The sequence below is a fragment of the Haemaphysalis longicornis genome, unplaced genomic scaffold (assembly GCF_048455015.1).
Source record: "Haemaphysalis longicornis isolate Haplotype H1 unplaced genomic scaffold, Haemaphysalis longicornis Haplotype H1 scaffold_9, whole genome shotgun sequence".
In the NCBI taxonomy this organism is placed as follows: domain Eukaryota; kingdom Metazoa; phylum Arthropoda; class Arachnida; order Ixodida; family Ixodidae; genus Haemaphysalis; species Haemaphysalis longicornis.
The window spans coordinates 133,872,684-133,892,468 of NW_027526460.1; the positions used below are offsets into that span (position 1 = coordinate 133,872,684).

A 19,785-nucleotide genomic window follows, 5' to 3' on the forward strand; every position below is an offset into this window, starting at 1 on the left:
AAATATATGTAGTTTGAGGTTTATTTCAGCAAAACAGGACATAAAGGCTTGTCGTATGACAGCTTGACAGGGGGTCCAGTACCCAAGGCACACAGACAATGAAAGATAATTCACGTACACATGGAAAACAACTCAACTAAATTACAAATGTTTTTCCGCCTGAGTCACACAATTTGAGTGATGTAGACAACAGTAAAATGCGCTGTTGGGCTAGTTGGTGCATTATGAATTGCGAAATTTGCGCTAACCGGACATATTGTCTTCTTTTCTCTCTATGTCCAGTTAGCGCAAATTTTGTAATTCATAATGGTAAACAACGCACATACAAACATACACGTGTTTTTCTCATAGGTAAGAAAAAACCATGGAAGTGATTTACACATGGAAAACAATACATATAAAAGCATATAGGTGCTTTTATTTTAGGTATGAAAAATTAATGACACTGATAAAAACATACTAGAACATGTAAATGTTATTTTTATAAGTAACATCAATAATTAATAAACATTCACAATGCCAGATGGAGTCACACTAACATCTAAATGATAATGATGCTCTACTGTACACCATAGCAAAAATATTATCGTTTACAAAGAATTCAACTCGAAAAAAAGAATGTAGTAGTTATTGGCAGTGTTTTTTAACTCAAGAAGAGAAAGTAATGGGAAGTGATGTGTGCTTGTTAAGCATGTGTTTAGTGACGTGCAATCATACAATAAAACTGTAAACAAGAACATTTGAATGCAAAAAAGTTATGGGTAGCACATAGTAATTATCACAGCTTCTCTAGTACATGTCACATTTTGTGTTGCCAGAACATGCAGCTTTAGCCTGTATACGTATAAACCAAGGCATGCTACAGATTAAAAGGTTATGACACTTGTGCACAGATGCAAGTAAAATCATTCATGTAAACAGGTTTAGAAACAACAAATGGCAATTTTGGGGAAGCCTTGTAATAATTACATAATTATTTGCATAATTACCAGCAGACGACAAAATAAAGTGAATGAGGTAAAGTGAGGTGCGTGAGTGACTGGTATGGTATCAGGCGCAAACCAGGCAGTTGTCACATGGACGCGTCCTTTCTCCTTTATGGTGAAACGTTGAAAGTTGCCCGCATTTCACCTGCACGTTTACCCACCCTTCCTCGTGTTTTCCAACTTTCTGTGTGACCCCGAGCTCGTTGCAGTGCTTCCAAGCGAAGTCGCCTTGCTGCACAGCTGGTGGCTTGATTGGAACCGCCTTTGGTAGGGGAGCCTCGGATGACCAAGCGATTCGATGAGCTGGGGCATCCACTTGCCAGGATCTTGTATGCCTGCTGAAGGTGTTGGTAGGCTTCCCCTTTCTTGTCTTCATCTTTGCAGTACATGATAACACTGGCGATCCAGTGTAGTGCATCAGTCAGTAGGCGTCGGGTCTTCTTACTGGTTTCCCACACCGTTTTTGGAAGCTCTGCCACAGTTGGCGCTGGGTCTGTTGCATCACAGTCCATGCCAGCATCAGACGTACATGGTGCGTCCCAGTCACTTGGTGCAGCAGGAATGTCTATGTGAAGACTTAGCAATGGCCCTTCGGTGTACTCTTTAGGTAGCCTTGCCAATGACCGTTCACTAAAGAACCGAAAAATAGCGAAGAACTGCTTGCATGGCAGCTTGTGCCTCATGAAATCCTGACATGTGCAGCATGGAATGTTCCGCATGCTGACTTGGCCATGTGCTCCAGCTCATATTCTTCTGCCATGTCTATACGAGCCATGATGTGCTTGATCACTTTCGGAGGTCTATTGCGCAGGTAGGTTGGCACATATTCATGGTAGACGCGGTACGAGGAGGATCTTTCTATGTTCTTCTGGATGAAGACGCTCTGTCTTTCTGGCAGGAACTGTTTTACCACCGTGGTGATCAGGCTTGACAAGCTCCTTTTGCCGCGGCTCCATTTCAGGTAGTACTCCTTGAGGAGTCTGTTGTGTGTTTCAGTGCCATTGTTAGTTGTGAGGACAACAGCAAACTTGTTTCGACGAAACTGCACCCACATTTTCGCTACTGGCATCCACTGGGTCTCAAAATATGCCACCACCTTGGGGTTCTGCCAAAAAACAGAAGCTTTTAGAGAGCTGTAGGCTTTGTCGCATTCATCTTGAGAGTTTGAGTTTGCGACTCTCCTGAAATGGTTCAGGAGAGCATCTTTTTGGTCTGGTGGTACATCATTTTCTCTCCGTTTCACCCACCTTTCCCAAGCCTGCTCGCGATGGAAGTTGCAGAGCATAATTTCGCTTTCCGGAAAGGTGTCTTGGATTGCGGAAATCTCTGCTTGACAGCAGTCAATCATCCAGTATTCTGGTGAGAAGTTTTTGTTCCAGTTCTTAAAAACAGCCAGAGCCTCACCAATACATGCTGCCGTTTCGAATTGCACCACAAAAACACCAGCTATCATGTAATTTATAGGTGTCTTAACTACTAAAAAAAAAGTAGCAGGTTGTAGTCAGTTGTCCTATTCGTGGCATCTAAACAGGTAACATTATTACCGTACTGCGTAAGCAGTTGTTGCATGAAGTGCGATTGGTAGGAGAAAAGCAGGGTTTGTTGGCACTCGTTTGCCAGCAAATTTTCAACGTTGACGTGTTCGTCTTCATTGCAAGAACCTCCACTTGCCTCGTCAGGTTGGCAGTATGGCCGGAAGACCTTAGAGGTTTTTTCCTCTGCTTGCAGCTCAGAAAGCATCCGAATTATGTTCTCTCGGTCAAGATTACTGCAGCGTTCCTTCCTCAAGGCCTCCTGGATGTGGTTGGCAACATCTTTTGAGGTTGGGTAAAATGCTCTGCAAGTGGTATCGGGTTTTTCTTTACCCGCAAACAGCACATCCTGAATATAATACTTCAGGCATTTCTTCACCTCATTCACGGATGTGATTCCTTCGCGAACAAGGTCACCGATGCGATTGATGATGTTCTGGTCCACTGCCTGTCCGTGCTTTGTGAAATGGCCAAAGTCGTGTTCCGTATGAGCTGCCATTTCTGACATCGTGATGTACAGTCTTATCTCGGACCTTGGTGGCTGGTTGCTCGCAAGCTGTGTCATTGACTTCTTCAGGGCCGTTGATTTTGCCGTGACAACCTTGTTTCTGGAGCCGCCTTGGACATCAATCTAGAAGCATTAAGTTCATGTTATTTTCATTCACTGTATATCACGGCCTGGCAAAAGCACATTTTTTGTTGTGGACATATTCTGAATGTATAGTCCACCGCACTGCACCACAGAGATTTATTTGGGTGGCTTGTTTGATGTTGATGCAGATTTAACTAAGTGACAGCAAAAGAAAGGCTGAAATCCCAGCACACAGGCCTAGCGTGTTTTTTTCCCACCTCCATCAAGAAAATTGCCACTATGGACGGGATTAAGCTTACGTGCTTATGCTCAACAGCACAGTGATTTGGCTTTTAAACATTGACCAGATTTTTAAGTAGCTACAGACCCAAGCATAATGATTCCTGTGCGCAAAAAAAGTGAGGATCAAACAAACCGCTAGCAATTACAGTGGCTTCGGAAATCACTAAAAAAGCCAAACAAGCTGAGTGGCTTTTTCATCTGCTCTACTTTGGCTATGGGCGCTTCTTCAGTCTGTCACAGTGGTTATATTTCCTTTTTTTTCTCAGGTGACCGCACTTTGTTTTTGCAAATTTATCGTGGGGTACACTTTTGCTGGGGCTCAACTGAGTGCTTAAAGGATTTTTTTAAGCCATAGTTTTAATGAGCACATTATTGTATGTGATAGTTTATGTTGAGGCTGCTGTGCAAGACCACCAGCTGCAGGGCAAAGGTTTCCTCGGGTTTTCTGACTATGGTGTGCGAGCAGGGGCTGAAGAAGATATTTTGAAGATAGCTCCGGCTCTCATCGCAGGCATTACGAGAGGTCATACCCTTTTCCCATTTGTGGGCTTGTAAGCCACCTCGAAGGGGCCTTGACAAATGTGGCACCTATTCTAATGAAGGAGCCGTACCTGTTAAAGAAGTTTGTGACTGATGGCAAAAAAATATTTTCGAATGGGCAAGAGCCGGATCCGAACTGACCATTACAATGCAATATGTACTGATTGCTACTATAGATACTAATTGGTAAAGGTTGGTACTGCCGTACAACTGTTGAATTTTACGTCAGTAGTTGCAGATTGCACTGTGAGTGTAGCAAAGCTGGCGAAGTTGTGAATTTAATTCAGTGCCACCTGACAACCTGCACCATCCCCACTCGCCAGTTGTTTTAAACGCTGGCTACCGTAAGCACCGGCTGTGATGGGCAGTTCGCTATCTATAAAGCCACTCGTGGATTAGAACAGAAACAGGAAAATGAGTTATTTCCCAATTATTTTAATAAACACTGTACCTGAAAAATGTTGTTCATTGCACCATAAGTATGAGAAAAAAAGCATCTACTTCATGATATCTTTGCGTTTCTACCTATACAAGCCACTGGCTTTTATTAGCGCCCTTGGCAGCTTATGCTTCATCAGAAGATATTTGCTGGCCACTAGTACTAGGAAGGGAATTTTTTCCCCACGAAATTGCAGGTTCAAATGCTAATAACGATTGTTAGCATCAATGCGACTCCCAACAGAAGCCAACATGCAGTACCTAGCTTTGAAGGCTACGGTGGCATGAAAAAAAAATGGCTGTAATTTATTGTGTAAGCCTTTAGTATTGCACTTATTGTCCCTGCACATAAATGTACAGTTGGTAGCAGCCCTTTGTTTTTTGGCTGTGATAAAGCAAAATTGGCTTTACTAATTTTATGGTTTGCTTGACGTATGACAGCCTTTAAAAGGGGTGGGAGCATTTTGAAGAAACCTTCTTTAATGTGTGCCTACCAGCTTCAACATAAAAGTAATAAATATGTAGCAGCTTTGAAATGGTTTTAGGAAAAGCAGCGGTAGCACAGAACACATTGCATATAATGTTATCACTGAAATGACTGCTTGCCATACATACAGCATAGTCAGGGAAGACTTGTACCTTCTTTATGTGCATCGTTGCAACACATCCCTTCTTCTTTGTGCCTTGGATTTTGATGCGCCTCTTTTTGAAAGTTTCAGCTGTCCAGTCTCCATGGTGTTGTTCAGCAGCATTCTGTACAGCCTAAAAACAACAGCAATCAGAAACATTCTCAACCAGGAAAAAAAAAACTTTACATATCATCTAAAAACAAGTTTGTCACATGAACACATTTAAATTAACAAAGGGGTGCCTACAGTAGTTGAGTTATACAACCAGAAGTTTCTATTCAGTTGTTGTGGCAATGTTGTGCAAGGAAGTATCCAAGCATACTAATTCACTTTGCTCGTAATGATATGAAGGTGGTGATTAGTAAAGCAAAAAAAGCATTAAATGCTCTAACTATTGTTTACTGCATTTCAAACAGGTACACGTGTTTGGTGAGCTCTAGAGAGTTTTGTGTTGCTACGTCATCTCTAGATTATTCTCTCGAACCCAGTTGCAATCAACCTAATGTAGATGGTGACATACTTAGCATTTATGCTTGAACATAAATATTATTTTTAGTTATAGGTGCTGCATTTTTGCCTCTTCCAGGTTCTTTAGGCTATCGAGATTTATTGTCAAAACTAAACTTGGTCCAGTATTATATGGTAACTGGGTTATTGAACCACACATTGTATGGGAATGTTGGTTGCACTGCAATTGCATGCCTGCAGTTGGTACATGAAAATTAAGCTTAAACACGTACAAAATCAGAAACAAAGGTACTGTGGTTGCTTCTGGCTGGCTCAGTATTAACATATGCTTGTAAGTGAGCAAAGCTGCTCACATGCAAGAGCTTCTTCAAAAAATAGCTTATCTACTGGTATATGTTTATCTATAGCCAGAACATTATCCAAGCAAGAACTGCCTTTTGATAACCCTATAAATTTTCTTTTCTTTCTACAAATTTTGAGCCGAATTCACAGACTTTTGAATAATACATTTAGTTTCACAAAAGAACGAAATTCACTCAGAGCTACTGGCATTCTCAGGTGAAAAATATCCCTTCTGGTTTCAGTAATCCCGTAGCCACTGGAACCACTCGGACCAAACCAGTAGTTCTGGGACCAGTAGGACTGGGACCAGCAGGGGTAAACCAGTAGCATCTGGGATCAGTAGTGTTTAAAACCAGTATCAACTGGTCGTAATCCTTGCGGACCAGTGGTATACTGATCGACAAAACACACGATTCTCAGACAGGGTACTAGCAGAAGGCACATGAAAGATAAACTGCTCAAGAATATTTCAATCCCAGATGGGAGTGTTTCTAGCCTAGACGGAATATAACAGAAATCATTCGCAGCTCATCGCAAGATAGTGCCAGTCATGATTTATATTGAAAAAACAAGTACGGCAAATAAACAAACATTTTATTAGACTGATAAACTTTAATACTACAGTTTCAAAACAAGCTGTGACCTGTTCCTGCCATAGCAGAATGGCTGGGAAGTGAAGAAGATACACAATACAATATTTGGATATACACGTGGTCCTACCTTCGCGGTCTAGCAAACAGCAGACCTCGGGACATGGCACAACAGTAAGTGCATAATGACGCCTCTTCTGAGCAGGATGAATGCATAGGAAAGCACTTGTTGTGACTGCACAGCTGAAACACTTCTGCGAACCACTTGAACAAAAGTGATTTGGAAGCACAAATGAAGACTTCATTGTCCGCTAGAATCGCATTGGAGAAGCCTCGTACGTCTCATAACACCATTTTCCTTGCTAGAGATGGGCGCCGCCATTTGCTTTTTCTGACCGGACGCTAGCGCCGTCTATGAAGCGACCGCCGAAACTTCCGCGCTGGGCTGTTAAGAGCTCCGTTCTTTCCGTGCGTCTGCTCGGTACCCGTGCATTACCAAGTGAACCGTAGTGGTTTGGCGTTAAGTTAGCGGTTGCAGTGCTTGTGTGTGTGTGTTCTGTTTTGTTTTCATCATATGCGGGCGGATTTTAGGTCCTAATTTGCTGCCAGAGTGGGAATTCCGACCCCGGCTGTTGCGAGCAGCAGTAGCAGTGTGGTGGTGGTGCCGGTGGTGCTCCGCAGTTCCGCGATGCAAACGTACCGGTATGGCACCGACTGACATAGAAATCGATATCGGGGAGTAAATACGTGTTTTCAATGCCACCGTGCTTGTTATGTTCACCGATTAGTCATGTTTACGGAAGCGCGGACGTCGAATTCGGAGCGCGCACAGTGGGTCACGGTGATCCGTGCTCGCGATGGACTTTCGACGAGGCGATTGCTACGCTGTTGACATTGCAATGCAATATAATCTTTCTTAACTAGACTTATGACGGTTACTGACGAAACGAAATTACCTGGGCGGAAAAATAACACGACCGCACAAAATTACTATTCGAAGGTTGAGCAGAAGGGTCGACGTTCGGGCGAGTTAATATTGGTTGATCATGATCGTGATCATGATTGACCTAACTTTGCGCAGCGCATGTGGCCTGTCGCTCGGAGCCCACCTTTGTGAAACCGCTGCTTGCACCGCGAATGCTTTACGCGACCAGCAGTAACTGTTTTGTAATTGTAATACTTTAGATTCCGTGGCAACGCAAAAGGATTAGAAGCTTTTCCTTTGACCGCGTTGTGAACAGGTTGAGCTATTTTCCAAATGCAGCGTTCACGCGTATCTCGAGCTACGTTTCCACATTTGGCTGCCTGCTTATCCTGCTATCGACCAGCAGTGTGCGATGAAAAAAGTTATCCTTTCATATCGTTTGGCAGTGTAATGCGTTTTCCTAAAAAAAAAAAAGTAAACAAAACGCCGTGATTTTAAAGGTTAGGTTAGCTGAAACAGGGCCGTACCCAGAGGAGGGGTTTGGGGGTTCAAACCCCTCCCGAAATCTTCTCCAGGCAGCACAAAAAACAATACCCCCCCCCCCCCCGAAAAAATTTATGAAAAGGGTATTGTTTAATGCCAATCGGCTGTAATGACTAAACAATATATGGTATTTTAAATTGACTACAAGGAACCAGAAGTTATTGTAATGTTGTATTGTATCGGCGCTCGTGAAAGATCCCCAGGTGGTCGAAATTAACCCGGAGCCCTCCACTACGGCGCGCCTCATCACCCAGAAGCGTCGGGGCGTTAAACACCATAATGAATCAATTAATCAATCAATCAATGCTGTATGGTAAAGGATAAAGTTGCTTCTAACATTTCAGGGGGTTCCGTTCCCTGTCGCAGCTTTGCGTGTGATAAATGGATTTTGCTCCGCCTGCTTGCCGTCGCACCCAACAAACCCTGCAGTTGGTCGTTGGTACAAAGTCGTTGCGATTTATCAGCGGCATCCACCAATATCTCAACTCGGTGTGTGTTGGGAAGCGATGCAGCAAAAACACGCCGCAACCGCACTGCATTTTCTCCAGGCAGTGTCGTGCACATGTGTGCTGTCAGCGACTGTTTCTCGCTTTCTCTGGTTGTTCAATAACCCACCACCGCGCAGTGCTGACCAAGTGACGTTTGCGCCTTGAACGGCATCGCAGCATTGGCTAAAACAGTTGAAAGTTCCGCAAAAACTAAGCACGCGGTGCGAAATACCCCCTGTATACGCAGCGGAGCATACCGCGCCGAGCGATGTTAACAGCCCAGCACGCACAGGCAACACTGGTCGGCCGCCGAGAGAACTGGTTTGAGAGTATTTTCCTCCTTTCCCGGCTGCTTATGGAAAATGGTGTATAAGCACCAACAAACTAGCGCCGCCATTACTCGACTACGTGATGCTGTCGCTCAATGAATAAATTGTTACTAACGATGCAGTTCACTTGTTTAAGGTACGGACCAACTTGCACTCTTTTTAACTCGGTGAACTGAACTTACAGCCCTCCATGCTTACAGCGCAGTCGTGCTTCACCGCCATTTTGAATATGCAATCGGCTTAGCTTGGTTTGGCTCATCCGTGGTTTGGCTTGACTTCAAAAACTCCTTTGAGACAATGTTGCCAGCAGCGTTATGAGGTAGACTACTCAATTTTTTTTCTGCATTACAAGTTCTTGTCGCCTTGTGCTGATTGGGTGTATTACGTTGCCCAAGTATTCACTGGTGGCCAGGAGAACATTACGTGTAATAAAATTATGTAAATGCGGCGCAGAAAAAGTTCACCTAAATATTTTATTAGCTGCATGAACCACCGCTAACGTTGGCATGAACTGCATTTAAAGGGACACTGAAGTGAATTTGTCAAGCTCCCGTTTTTGCTTGCACTGTGTAGACTGGCTCAAATTAGCACACTTATCATCGTTTATCCGGTTGACAAATCGGTAATTATTTTACAAAGCGCGAAAGAAGAAAAACTACCATGCGCGGTTTGCGGCGGCCGCACAAATTAAGCTGTGACGTTGGGAGGAGGGGGCGCCGTGATTGGACGATGCCCAAGGTTAGCAATCAAACAAGTTTCGGTTTCGGTCTGTAAAACAACATGTTTGACATTCGATGGCGTCGTTGGATGGGCATTCTCAATATCCCAGTAATCGTAGTACCGCGCTTCTGCCATGTTTTCGGCTGTAAAATGAATAAGATAAGCCTCCCAGGACGGCTTGGAATCGTAGCATTCACTATCTGAGGCCTACGCAGTGCATGAACGCCCTCCGCTTCCCCGCAGACGCTCAAATGCATGCACTTTTCCCCCATATTTGGAGCTTGCCTCACTCATGCCTGTATCGTAAAAAGCGTGTTCGCTCCAGGCCAAGGGTCTGTTGATTCTGGCCTGTGCCCACTGCCCGCAAGCAGTCGGTGCTAATGGCAACAGCACGCCAACGAGAACTCGCTAGCGCGGCAGTGCCAGCCTGCGCGAGTTCTGTGGACTAGTTCGTGGAGCAATGAACGTTGCGGCCCCCCAAAAAAAGTGAACCAAGTATAGAAAACATCGGCAAAAAACGAAAAAGTTAACTCATAAAAAAAAAAAGCATGTACCCGCGGCGATTCGAACTTGTGACTGGCAAAACACTTGCGGTGACATACCTAGCGCACCAGACGACTAGGCCAGAGAAGGCTTTTTTTTTTCTTTATTGCCATACTTTGACACACAAACAAAACACTACACTCTTAAAGACGCTAGCCAGCACTTGACTAACAGAGTAATGGCTAAAATTGTTTCATGTTTGTTAAAGTTTCAAACACGGCCAACCATTCCGGAGGCTCAGGCTGAGCCCTCCACACTTCAATAATCAGACGAACAGACTCAGAAAAGTACTCTTTGGACCGTTTGGCATCGATGTCGCGATGGCGGATGGCCATGCGCGATTTCCAAATGCCGTGCAGGGCCAGAACCATGACGAGGTCATATGGTACCCCATCCTCGCTTTGAATGGGTAGAAACCTGATCCCGTAGGCATCCAGGGGGAAGTCCTTCTTTAATGTGCGCTGAAGCACATCCCAAACGAAGACCCCATCCCAACACTCCAAGAAAACATGTTCAACCGTCTCGGGTTTTTTGCATGAGTAACAGTCTACCCCCCATGGAATGTATAGACCTTTCTCTTTTTGCCAGGTTTTTACTGGAAGGACGCCCACGTGAAGTTTAAAAAAGAACGTTTTAACCCATGGCGGCACTGCCATTCTCTTTACTCGTTTAAGTACGTCCTGCCCAGGCCCTGCACGGTACATGGATCTGTACATCGGCTCAGGCAAAACAATATCCGCAAGGTCATGATACAGTCTTTTGCGCGTCACGTTTGATAAGTATTCAAGCGTGAAGCGGGCCCGTAAAAACTTTGTTGCCAGTACCACCTCCCGAAAATATCCTCTGGGTGCACCAAAAGTAAAAAACGCAGAAGAAACAACAAAATCAGGTAGCGCCCTAGTTAGCCTCATCTGACACACAGTGCGCAAGAAAGGATCATTCACGTCACGCAGAAACAAAAACCGATTGACAACTTCTCGCAAAAACAAATGCGATAGAGAAAGACCCCCGACGCGCACCCGCCGAAACAAGTTCGTCCGGCTCGTTTGCTCCCACGTGGACCCCCATATAAACACTGCAAACACACGATGCAGAGCCTGTACGTTCTTACGCGAACAGTGAAGTACCTGAAGAACGTACCAGAGTTTGCTCAGCCGCTGGCGGGAATGGAAAATATCAGGTATATAATGTATAACCAGTTTACACTTTTATTTAGTTTTAGTATTTCAAACAGCTTAGGTGACTATTTGTTGTATTGCGCTCGTGCAGTAAGCGTCCCCCGAGTTTCCACAATAGCTCACGTCTAGCAATTGCATTTTGTAGACGGGAAAGCGTTCGCAGATGCGTAGTCGTGCTCCTGACCGCTCTGCTTGTTCGCCCAGCGCAAAAAAGTGCTTCCCGCACCCTAGTTTTACGCTGTACGGTAAAGATATCAGTTGATTTTATTTCCTTAGTACCTATATTGACTTCGCCCACTCTTCTCCCCCTTCAAGAGGCCTTATATTTTCCTACTGGCGTACCAGTCAGCGAAGCGTCGCATGTGCGCTTGTGCAGCGCTTGTGTGAAGCGACCTTGACTTGGAGCTAGATACAGTGTACAAACTAACGAAGTAAAGAAAGGCGCATTCTTCCATTCCCAAACGTTTTGTGGCTTAGTTTCAACTGATCGAACGAATTGCGACGACCCGTCGGCGGCCGGCGGACTAAACGGTGGGCCGACTGACTCGGTCGCGGAAGGTCGGCGAGCCGTGCAGTAGCGCAGCCAATTGTCAGCTCCTCTCCTGCTGACGTCACACGAAAACGCCACAGAAAATGGGCGAGCGTAAAGAGAGGTGGACAGCATTTTCGAATTGATTTTTCTACTAAATAAATTCGCGTAAACGCGCACAGAGTGGTCGAAACAGGGCCCAGGGACTCCGGACTACAGTTTGCGCTCGTAATCCCGCATTGTTTACAAATCACTTCAGTGTCCCTTTAAGCTGCTCAGGGCGTAGCGCAGGCTAAATTTGTGCCTGCCTAATGCAATTAATATTTAAATATGTAACCAAACAGCTCTCTTCTGATGGGATGATTGATTCACAACCAATTGTGGTGTGCCAAAGTTGCAAATTATCGTTCAATAACCCCATTGAAACTCCTTATCCTTGTAAAAAAAGCATATGGCTGTTAAGAGACATAGCCAAAAGGTAAAAGTTATAGTTGCTTGAGAATGAGGGCCCAAAAACTTTTATTAGCAGATTTCTCAAGAATAACGCGGACGTAACTGCAACTGGAACTATGTTTTATCCCAAATACAAAAATTTACATGACGTGTAACTTCAGTTTAAAACAATAACCTAGCTGGGACCAGTTGAAACCAGTTTCATGTGGTAACAATTGAGACCACATGAAACCACTAGCACACCCGGCTGCGGCTGGTGCTACTGGGACCAAAATTGAAACCATGTATTCCTGGTAACTGGGCCCAGATGAAACCATGGTTCACAACAGTATACAAAGAAGCTCCACGTACGTTGCTATTCTTCTCATATGCTATTTTTTACTTTTATGCAAAAAAATAATCATATTTTGCATCTAGAGAATTCAAGCGAGGTGTCAGGGATGGACAGAATATTGGTGGAGGTGACCAATAGTTGTCACTGATATCAGCAACCTACATTGACAAATGCGCATATTTAGAAATTGGAGAATGACCTAATTAAGTTCTTGATATAAGTACCTGGCAATGCCCATGTTATTCTTATATTTATTTTTAATGACTTTGACATAATTTTGGCCTCTAATGCTCATGAGAACATCTGGTGAAGCAGGAGCACTATACTGATGCTGTTAAACGAGAATGAGCCAAAAAATTTAGAAGTTCGACATCACCAACAAAAATTCAGCAAAAACAATTATTCAGTGTAAAAATATGCAAATTTGCGTTCTTTTGGGGTATGTGTTTAACTTTCTATGCGTACTTACTGAAGAGGATGGCTGCCGTTCCTTTGCGTGTCTGTCTTTTCCATAAATACATCCTTTATCAGTCAAGGCCAGCACCCGGAAAGGCATCACCAAGTTCAGTGGAACAGCTCCGCGGTTCATGGAGAACATCAGCTTCACTGCATGCAGATTTGCACCAATGGGTCCTGCTGTTTGTGCACGTGCGCACGTGCTCCCCTGAAACTCTATTTATGTACACTAAAATTTGCCATATTGTGTCAACCTTACTAAAGAGAATCCATGCTAAATTTCATTTTATTTCCGATTTTTTTTCCTGACACTCATTGTCGTAGTCTTGCGGCTCGCCTCGATAGCCACTGTCCAACTTTTTTTATTATCCAACTCTTTTCCCCTTCACTCTGCTAGCTGTTTTTTAATGCGGCTTTGTGCGTGCGTGTGTATTCACCCGTTCAGAATCGAACGTTCGGACTAAAAGTTCAATTAAATTAGCATGGCACGCCTTGAAAGGACACCAACATATTTTTGAAAAAAAGAAAAATCGCAGCCGGACCTTGGTTTTTGTTTGGCTTCACCGTGGAGCAGCGTCAACGTGCTGTGAAGCCAACTTTAGCTTTAAGGAGAGGTCTTTCAGCGCGTTCGTACGCGCGTTTCTGTGTGTTTTTTTTAATGCAGAGCATTTCAGTAACTCACGATGTCACCCGCGTTGACGTCCGTAGTCGTAGTTCGCATCCCTCCCCCTACACTATATATAAAAAAAATACTATCCGGCGCCTGGTTTCGATCCCTCGACCCTGCGGGCCGAACGCAATGTAGTACATGGTGCGCAATGTACCCACTGTGGAATGCAATGTACCCACTGCGCCACAAAGCCGACTTTTTTTTTTATCAACAAAAAACTTTATTTACAGGGATATATACAGGATCACATCAGGTGACTGCAGGGTATTCGTCGTACACAACAGCAGCTCTACGCACGCAGAAAAATAGACGCTTACGGCCTTTACGCTAGCATGGCGTAAGCATGTTCTGCCGGCAAGTGTAAGCTAGTGGCATCGTAATGCTGGCACACCCGCAGAGTTTAGGCGGTAATTACGCCAGCACGAACGTTATCGAATGGATGACGGTGCCTTTTGTGCACCGCTTGAAGGGAGTGGGATGGGAGCGGAGGGAGGGGAAGGGGTTCTGGGCAAGCAGAGGTGAGTAGGAGTGTTCCCGGTTCTAGCCATCAAATTGAGTCCCATCTCCTCCGCTCCTTTACCTTAAATTCTGAAAGGACACGCGAACCCTGCGCCAGTGCATCACGCAGCTCGGTGTCCGAGTCAGGCCCGTCAAGGGCGGCCACTGCCCACTGCGCCTTCTGAACAAAATGCCTCCACGCCTGCCGAGGGTGTTCAGCGCATTCAACAGAATCCACCCTTGCCCTCCAAAGCGAGTGGAGTCCCATGACGTGGATGCAATCTCGAAGGTGTGGGAGTTCCGTCTCTGCATCCAAGAACCTTAGGTTGGTCCACGTGAGCTGCCATTGTGTGCCAAAGGAGCAGCACTGCAGCTCGTCCCAGAAACACGATGCCGTATTGCAATCTAAGAATACATGCTCGCCCGTCTGCCGCCTTCCGCACAGCGGACAGTTGGCCCCTCCAGGGAGGAAGAAACCCCGCTCTTCCTGCCTTGCCTTAGTCGTGAGTATCCCTGCGTGCAAACGGAAAAAGAAGTCTTTCGAGCTTGTTGGAACGGGGAGTTTCCGCACACGCCGTAAGACGTCACTTTTTAGGCGGCCTAAAGGTGGGGAGCGGTACAATGGGGGTGGGAGGGTCTGTTCTACCAAATCCCAGTAGAGCCTCCTCGGCTTCACTGCGCACAAATACTCCCAGAAGAAGAGTTCCTGCAAGAGGGCCAGTGCCCCCGCCACTTCCCTGTACGTAAAAGCCTGTTGCACGGGTGCCATGTGCAAGGTCTGCTGTTGTTACGAGCCAAGGGGTCAGGTGTAGGGCGCCTACACTTTGGAGAACCGCCTGGAGGAAGCCATCACTGCGATCTCGGAAGTACACAAATCTCTGTACAATCAGTTTGAGGTCCATGTTAACGAGCCCAAGACCCCCGGCTTCGGCACTCCAGAAGATGTTAGTGCGGCGCATGGGTTCATACGTGGATCTGCAGACGAAAACCGCAAACAACCGGTGTAGCTTGGACACCGAGCCTACATCGATAGTCGAGACGCGGGCCCCGTACAAGATGGCCGGATATGCCACGGCGTTGCAAACATGTGCCCTAGAAAAGAGGGCAATATGTCGCGCTCTCCAGGGCTCCAAGTTTCTTCCGGCAGCTGCCAGTTTTGTCTGCCACCGGGGGGCGATGGCTACGCGGTATCTAGGTTTACCCCAAGGTAGCGGGTGATGGCCACCCTCCATCGAACTCCGTAGAGTTGGGGTTTGGTGAGCCATTCGCCTAGCCATGCTCCCTCCGACTTCAAAAGGTTGAGCTGAGCCCCGGAGAATCGACAGAATTCTTCGGCCAGTGCAACAACCTCCCCGCCTGCTCTCTTGATGTGCACACAAAGGCGACATCGTCCGCATAGGCCAGGACATTTAGTTCTTCGTCTCCAAGGACGAAGCCTCGAATCGACTTGGACGCTATTGCCATCCTGCAGAGAGGTTCTATGTACAGTGCGAATAGAATAGGGGACATATGTGGCAGCCCTGCCTGTCCGACCGTCCGATGTTGATTGGCGGCCCCACTTCCCCATTCGTGATGATGCTTGTAGTTATTTCTGTGTAGCAGGTCTTTATCCAATCTACCATTACATCTCCGATCCCACATTGACTAAGGAGCATGAACAGAAAGGTGTGGTCTACCTGGTCAAAGGCCTTTTTAAGGTCGAGTTGAAGGACAGCTAAGGGGTAAGTGCCTGATTCTGCCACCTCGCAGACCGTCCGCATGCGATGCAAATTGGTGTTAATGGAGCGGCCCCTAAATCCGCATGTCTGATCTGGGCCCACCACACCACTGAGGGCCATCTCGAGTCGTCGAGCCAGGATACGAGCTAGGATTTTATAGTCTGTCGACAGTAAACTGATGGGCCTGAAATCTTCCACATTCGGTACCATATCTGGGACGGATTTTTTTGGGTATGAGGACCAAATTACTGTTCCGCATTGAAGGTGGCAGCACTTTTGTGTTTTGGATGTTGTCGAAGACAGATACTAGAACAGGGCTTATCCTCTTCACGGAATACCTGGTAGAATTCAGAAACAATCCCGTCAGGCCCCGGTGACTTATTTTTTGACAGTTTTTTTTATCGCGTGTTTTACCTCTTCGACCGTTATCGGGCTGTTTATTATGCCTCTAACGTCCTCTGGCACCGTGGGCAGCTCACCAAGGACGTCCGGTGGGGGATCGTCAAGCTTCGAGCGCAAGGAAAACAGCTTACCGTAGTACTCACAGAAGGCAGTCGCCACCTCCCCGCTCCCACTAGCAATGCTACCAGAGTGGTACACCTCGGAAATTGTTTTAGCGGCGGTCCTTGCTCTCTCGAAAGCACCGAAAAGCTTCGATGGCTGTGCCTCGGACACTACTCGCTGCTCCCTGCTCCGCACAAGAGCTCCCCAATATCGTTTTTCGAGCTCAGACCGGATTTATTCCTTGACGCTGCGAATATCCTCAGCGAACTCTTCCGGTCTCTCCTCATCCGCTTCTACAAGAGAGCGCAGACATTCTACTAGACGACTTAATTTCGCCTTATTGTCTCGCGCCTCCTGTTGCCCGACTGCAATGGCTGCTCCTTTAACGCGCTTTTTAAAACGTTCCCACGCAACCGCGTCGACGGTTGAAGCGTTAAGCGCTTCTATCTCCCCTCTTATGCGGTCGACGAAGGCAGCGTTGTCAAGGACCCTAGCGTTCATCAGCCAACGACTGCTGACCTTTCTTTTGATTTCAGGCCTGATTTTGAGGGAGCATGCTACGAGGCCATGGTCCGAGAAAGCGACAGGGGTGACGGTGTAATCGGTCACCAGTGATAGCGCGTCGCCCGTCAAGTAGACCCGATCTAAATGAGCTTGTGACGTGCCACGCCACCTGGTGAAGCGAGTGGTGGACCACCCGCGCTGCAGCGCCACGTCAATCAGGTCACCTTCGCGAAGGATAGCTTTCAAGGTACGTGCCGATGGGTCCACTACACCCCAAGCACCCGCTCTGTCGCTGGCATTGACAACACAGTTAAAATCGCCTGCTAGGACGAGACGACCCGGAACCACGAGAAGGTCCCGAATGGAGGAAAAGAAGTCGGCACGCGCCACCTGGTCATTTGGCGCATAAACGCACACAAAGCGTGTAAGCTCCCCTCCCACCAGGACGTCGACGATACAAAAACGCCCGTCCTTTGCCAGCTCGCAGTCAATTACAGTTAAGAAATCATGCTTCCGGATTAGGATTGCGGTTCCACCCGCACTCGTAGGAGTGATGGTGTAAAAACACCAAAATTGGTGGCCAAAAAAAGGAACGAAAGTTTGGGCGTCCTCCCGTGAGGCAATTTTGGTTTCTTGTAGAAAAGCCACGTCTATATTTTTTTCGTTTAGGAGGTCGGCCAGCCAATGTTTCCTTTTATGTGAGGTTAGGCTCGCCACATTTAACGTGGCTAGCGTTACTGCGTTCTGGTGTGCTGTCATGGTGAGAGAGGCGCTTACCTACTGGGCTTTCAACTCCTTCCGCCTGTTGAGCTTCCCCCAAGGTTTGTTGACCCGGTGTCTCCCTGGCTTGGCTTGTAGGTGGCTGCACCGCCGTGTTTCCCGCGTGCCTTCCGTCGCGTCTCAACTCCCGTGCGCGGTGCTGCGGCGACCTTCGTCGGGAGCTCCTCGTCCGTGTCGTCACAGCTGGTCCCTCCTGGCTGTTCGTTCAGGAAGGCCGCCTCCTCTCCCTCAACATCGGCGGTTTTCGCCTCCTCACTCCGCAGTTCGGCGTCCGCCGTGGGCTTCGGGTTGGTCGGGGCAACGGGTGGCGTTGGGGCAACGGCCGGGGAAGCCTCAGCATCGCGCTCGGCGACCGGTTCCTTGAGTAACAAAGCCGACACAGAATGGGAGGCTACGAACGCGCCTTATATCCTTGACTCATTCAAACTACGTCAAGAAGCTGCTGATACAACGCATTCACTACCACCAACTCCCCAAACACTAAACGTTAACGCAATACACCCACCCCCTATGCGACGCATTTACTCGAGTCCCCCTCGCGGGGAGATGGGCCCAATTTTTCGCTGTGTCTAAAGGTACGTCGGACGTACCCGCAAAATTTCTTAAAGATACGTCGGACGTAGCCGCAATATTTCTTAAAGATACTTCGGACGTATCCGCGAAACCTTTTAAAGTACGTCGGTGTATTCGGTTTCACTCGGACCTCTGAGCCACCTTAGCAAGCTTATCCGAGCGCTTTAATGTCAACTGTCACTGAAGTTCCGTCCAGAGGAAACACAACTGATGCGTGGTGACAGCAGTCTTTTGATTTTCACCCAACCGGCCAAACCGCTTCCGAGAACTGACTGGCCAGAGTCACTGTTAGTTGTTCATCATTATTAACGATTGCAGATGATCATACGTAACTTTAATGACGGCTACGGTGGCCCTGGCTTCAGTGAATGGTAGTGGTTCGGCCGTTCGTGTAAAAATCAATACCGACTGCTCTCAACGCGTGAATTATAAAACGGGCGTGAAGTATAGCTATTAATAGCGTCACTACATAAAAGCGTAGCTTATTTAGTGAGGCTAGGTCAGACGATTCAAAGCAGGTCGCGCGGATACACGCTGTTACTTCTACATTTCCATGTCCACATGCAAGTGATTTTATGATTTTTTTCTTCGCAACTCGCTAATTTAATAACGTGGTTCAACGCAGCCGAGAAAGACCATTTTCAATGGCAGCCCCAGAGTAGAGTGAGCTAGAAGATACTTCTAGTTCACTCTACCCACAGTCAGTCGACGCGTAAACTAAGCCTACGGAACACTTCGGCCGATTATGAGCTCGCGAAAACACTAAATATCATTTGCAGCGGCCGGTAACACTCTGCGCGCATAAGCCAGTAGCCTAAGTGTTGACTGTTAACGACACGAATTGTTTATCGTCGAGAACATAGCTTTCGGCTGCGCTGCCTTGTTTTCTTACGTCACCAATAGAGCTTCCTCACACACCCGGGCGCCGCCATGTTTACGCTGCCCTCCTCCGCGGAACCATCCCCTGTAGCCTCCGGCGGCGACTGCCATGCTTTCTCTATGGGCGCGGCGTAAATAAGGCGGAACCAACCATTTTTAATGACGTTATGCGTAAATATGGTGGTGGGAGAACAATTTTTCGTGATCGTTACGTCACAGCATGACAGGCACCTCCCACTGACCAAACTCTTCTAAATAGAAGGCTCTGCACCATGGAAGAAGAAAATTTTCTTTCCTCCATGCTCTGCACCCACCGGGCGCCCGGGCGCCTCTCGCTTCTTGCGCCTGCCACAGACCAAGGGCGCCTGCGAAACTGATGAGGCTTTTTTCTTGTTTTTTTTTTTAAAGCAAAGCTTTTTACCTCTACCTCCCAAGGGTTCTTTCGCGACCGTTGGTGTCGACAGAAAACTCCCGCGAACAAATAAAAGAAGTTACTGGCACCGCCAGGACTCGCACCTTGAACTAATGTAGTAACGGAGCGTGAGCCCGTTCTCTTACCGATTGAGCTACGAGCCGATGTGGAAACGGAGGAGACAGGCGGTGCACTCACCAAGCACATCTGCGGGTTTACCCCCTGCGTTCTCGCTGAATGTCACGTGATAGCGTCGCGCGACCTCTCGCGCCGCTGTGCGCTCCGCCTACGGCACGTGTAGCGGCCGTGTGCGCACCTTGAGCATGCGCTAGGACTTACAAAACTTGAAG

At 47.0% G+C, this 19,785-nt stretch overlaps 1 pseudogene; it reads right to left on the bottom strand.

The window, feature by feature from the left end:
• Positions 1–19,134, bottom strand: LOC144153446 (uncharacterized; annotated as a pseudogene).
• Between the last annotated feature and the right edge of the window lie 651 nt (positions 19,135–19,785).